The sequence below is a fragment of the Tenebrio molitor genome, chromosome 3, assembly GCF_963966145.1.
Source record: "Tenebrio molitor chromosome 3, icTenMoli1.1, whole genome shotgun sequence".
NCBI lineage: Eukaryota > Metazoa > Arthropoda > Insecta > Coleoptera > Tenebrionidae > Tenebrio > Tenebrio molitor.
This window is the reverse complement of record NC_091048.1, coordinates 2,929,773-2,934,446: the sequence shown is the minus strand read 5'-3', so window position 1 is coordinate 2,934,446 and position 4,674 is coordinate 2,929,773. Positions and strand designations below refer to the sequence as shown.

The 4,674-nt window shown below is 32.8% G+C and overlaps 1 long non-coding RNA gene across 1 annotated transcript; it reads right to left on the bottom strand.

Annotated features, from left to right (window-relative positions):
• Nucleotides 1–1,650: 1,650 nt before the first annotated feature.
• Nucleotides 1,651–4,073, bottom strand: LOC138126470 (uncharacterized). The gene is made up of 5 exons (XR_011157840.1): nucleotides 3,900–4,073; nucleotides 2,977–3,264; nucleotides 2,715–2,922; nucleotides 2,297–2,656; nucleotides 1,651–2,226 (listed from the first exon to the last, which is right to left on the bottom strand). It is a non-coding gene; the product is annotated as an uncharacterized lncRNA (long non-coding RNA).
• Nucleotides 4,074–4,674: the final 601 nt, after the last annotated feature.

Below are 4,674 nucleotides of genomic sequence, written 5' to 3'. Positions count from 1 at the left end.
GACATCTTCAGTTACCTCCGTGATGCTTTTTTTTATTGTTCCGGCCTTGAAACGAAACCTTTTCGTATGCACTTTTAGACTTCATTGGTAACAAATTGCCCCTTTTTTCTTATTTCTTCTGGAACGTTTTGGCACATTTCAACGATGAAAATTGTTTTTTTCCAAATTTGTTGATATTATTACCATAGTACCCACGGCAACCTCCGCATTTTGCGTATTGTGACGCGCCTCGAATAATTTCTGAATTTATTAAAATTTCTGATAAGATGTTAGTGTTAGAAAAATCTTGAAGACAACGCCTGTTTTATAGTTTAAAAATTTCGATCTATTAAATCCTCGCTCCCTGCGGTCGCTCTGATTTAAACTACGATCTCGATTTTTAAATCGTCTATAAAACACTTGTTGTCTTAATAGCTATAGCATTTAGTTTATTGCACCAAGATGACGTTATATAATAAGTGTAGTTGTTATACATATACAGGTGTCCCAATATTGATGCGACAAAATTTGGGTGTAAATTTCTTTTTACTACGTGAACCAGAACGTTAAAAGAAAATTAAAGGGGCTAATAGTTTTTGAATTGTTATTTTGAAAGTGGCCAATGGGGGTTTCTCTATTCGCAGGTGAAAGGTATATTCACTACTGCTACTCAGTTGCTAGACAATGAAAATTTTCTTAAATAATGTTTTCATTATTTATTTTTATGATGAACACATAATTTCCTCGGAAACTAAAAATCTTAAGAAAATAACCTGTTTCCTTAATTAAGAAAATCTCTGCGATTGGTCACTTCTAATAATTCATAATTCGAAAACTATTGACCCTTTTACTTTTATTTTAACATTTTCGCTATTAGTTTCAAAAAAGGAACTTGTATGCAAAATCTGTCGCATCAGTTCTAGTCTGGGACACCTGTATATTCTTTTTTGTACCGTATATGCATTATTGCAATAAATTGTGTTTATCTATTTTTTTGCTTTAATGTTAATAGGTAGGTATGTTAGTTAACATGAGTATCGAAATTTAAACATATAAATAAATATATATTGAAGGGGGCTTTTAAATGATATTTAAATTTATATTTTGAGTAGAAACAAAACTGTCATGAATATTAGATAAAGTTTATTATTTAGTACATACTTCATTCCATTCTTAAAATTCGGAACATTTCGGACACAGTCGAGCGTATTCGTGGGCTCCTCACGGTTTGATCGCTAGACTCTTGTGTGCATATCTGCTGCTTTATTTTTGTTATCCGTCTTAAAAATATATCGGGTGTTTTTTAAATTTCACCTCATAATAGGCGTTGAAGAGTCGATTGTTGTAAACGCACGACTCGTGTAAAACGGAAGATTTAATAAGCTGATCCGTCATCCATAACCCGTGTTGTGCGTTCACAATCGCCTACTATGAGGTGAAATAATAGTATATTATATTATAAGTAAAGCCCGGATTTTAGGCGCTGAAAAAAGCCCAAATAAGCAGGCAATTAAGCAGTAAAAATCTTTAAAATAGGCTAAAAATAGGCTGCATAAAATAAATTTAGTCTTTTTTAATCAAGAATAGGCTCTATAAAATAAATTTAGGCTCCATAAATCAGATATTATTTTATTGAAAAGAAAAATATATATTTTATACAATACATAAACTTAATGCTACTTTCTTTACCGAACCAATACAAATTAACATTATGTAAGTACATACTTAACTAAGCTTTTACTTCTTTTTAAGATTCGCGCTGTAACAAACTAATATTTTTTCCATGTGCTCTGATGTTAAGCTCTGCCTTTTGTCGGACAACAGAAATTTATAATTTGAAAATGATCTTTCAACATCACAAGAGGAGCAAGGTGCAAATTTAAAATTAACCACATTTGCAGCAGTAATGCCAAACTGGATGGGAATCTGCGATATTTCTCCACTTAAAACACTTGCAACTTCTTTTAAAATCAAATAATCAGGATTTCTATTTAGAACCTCGTTAAATTTAGTCAGTAAAATTGCAGCCACTTTTCCTGATGCAAGCGATAAGGTTACTTTTAGATCTTCCATAATTTGTATAGAATTATTTAAAGGTAGGTCCATTGTTTCAAGCTGCTTAATACTTTCTGCTAATATTTTAAAATTACTTGTAATATATGCAATATGTGCCTGGACTGTGTTACTGTCTACATATTTTTTGGCTTTTTGCATGGCAACGGTATCATCTTGAAATCCCAAAATAATCTGTAAAAAATTGGAAAACATGAGTTTTTGTAAGTTTTTCACAAATATAATGGTAGTCAGCAGCTTATACCTCCTTAATTACATCAAAATTTTCTTGGTAGTAAAACACTGCCTTTAACCAAGTTGCCCAACGAGTTATCACAGGTTCTGGAGGCAGTGCTGTATTTGGTAATAATTCCTTAAACCGAGCAACTCTTGTAGGGGCTTTTACAAATATTTTTTTTATATTTGAAATTAGGCCATTAACATCGGGATATTGCTCGCGAAGTTTTTCGCAGACTCTGTTAAGGCCATGGGCAAAACATGTAATATGCATGAGATTGGGATAAAAGACTCTTAAGATTAATTGCAGCTTTTAGCATATATGCCGCAGCATCTGTCACCATAAACCTCACATTTAAGTATTTTATTCCTCCAGGCCAGAGTATTTCTGAAAATGCAAAAAAACCGTAAAATATTACAGGTATACGAACACCAATATGCCTTACGTAAAGTTTCATTTACAAACCTAGCAATTGTACAGGAGTTAGTTTTCTCTAGTATTTTACAAGCAAGTAAATGAGGAATTGCAGGTTTCTCGCTGCTCATCTTTCCTACTATAATATTTGCTACATATCGGCCTAAAACATCAGTAGTCTCATCCACTGATATCCAAATTTCGTTTGACCCTATATCTTCTCGTATTTTCAAAATAGTCTATTAAATGTAAAACCATGTTAGACACAATTTCAGAAATGTGGTCTTACTTACATTGTCATAGCAAATACTTAAATAATTTTTGCGCAATGAACTTTCGCTGGGGATGTTTTGATTAACGCAATATGTTTTTAAAAAGTTTCTCAATTCTTCACATTCAAGCTTGTTCCATGGTATTCCTGCGGCAAGTAATGCTTGGCACAAATCTATATTAAACTTGTTTCCTGTGCTTTTTATATTTGTAAGAAGAGTTTGCGTTGATTCCTTCCTTGTAATTGAATTGTCTTTGTGCTTTGTAGTTCTGGTGTGTTGGTCCAAATGGCACTTTTTGGTACAAGTAATCTAAAGCAAATATCGAGGGGTCAAATTAATTTCTAATCGAGTTATCCATGAATCCGAAATCGTATGTCGTTACTTGAACACGCTCCAATAAACACGGGTCGAAACAGAGGTTAGATCTGGACATATCAATCGCAAAAGACATATAGTCGTTTTCAACGACATCCGTGCTGTCAGTGTCATTTTTAATATGTTGCTGCAGATTGTACACACAAATTCATAACCAGTATTCAGAGTATAAGAAAATCCTAGTTAAAAAAATGTCAAACAAGAAATTGAGGTTATGGTAAAAGAAAATTTATATTTCGTGAAACGTCAACAACAAACGATAAAATCTTCAACGTGGTGTAACGAAGTCATCCTCGGAATCCGAATCAGCCTACATTTTTTATCGGAAATGATAAATAATAATATGAATTTGTCAATTTGCCGCGTCAAAGTAAATTGCCAAATTAGGAAATTCAAAATTACTAAACTGAACGGCAAGTGGTGCCAACATACTGTCCTACTGACAGCACGTATGTCATTGAAAACGACTATACCTACGGATTCAAATCCATGGATGACTCGATTACAAATTAATTTGATCGCTCGATATAAGCCAATAATTCTACAGATAAAGACTATTTAAATTTTACCTTCTGATCACAATTTTTACAAAACACCACACTGCCATCCGTTGTGTAGAAAGATATGCCTTTAGTCCAATTTCTTAATGATTCGGACAAAGGTGTTTTACCTACTTTAGGCATTTTAACAACTAACAAACAAACTCAAAAAGTTAGGTTAAGTTAAGAAACTCTCCAGTGCAGCGTTGCTTTGTTGACTTTAATAATATAGAAAACACAGACCGAAATAGCACAAGAACACAGAAATCACAAGAACGCAATAAGTAAGAACTTGTTGGAACTTGTTTATGGAAGTTAAGAACGATTGTTGCACGTTTGCATGGACTCGTGAATCCGTAGACTCGTGGTCGTGGAGTAGGGGTGGAGGAAGGAGTTGTAAATAGGAGTTGGTTTTTTTTATTGCCATCTTAACTCAACAAGTGGTGGTTTTATGATTTTGACGAAAATTAGGTATACTTACCCATAATACAAATATTTATGGTTGATTAATAAAAAAAATATAAATTGTATTTAAAAAAAGGTTAAATTAGGCTTAAAAGAAAACTTTAGGCAAATAAAGTACTAAAATAGGCATCCATAATGAAATTTATGGAATTAGGCAAAATAGGCAAAATAAACTATAGCTTAAACGGTTGGAAATTGCATGAAAAATATTATATTGAATTACCATACATGCGCCTTTATAAATAAGAAAGAGGCATTTTGCCTAAGATCCGGGCTTTAATTATAAGTGATAGAAATTCATCATTATACAAGAGTGAGAATTTTGACCGTCGAGTGCGCT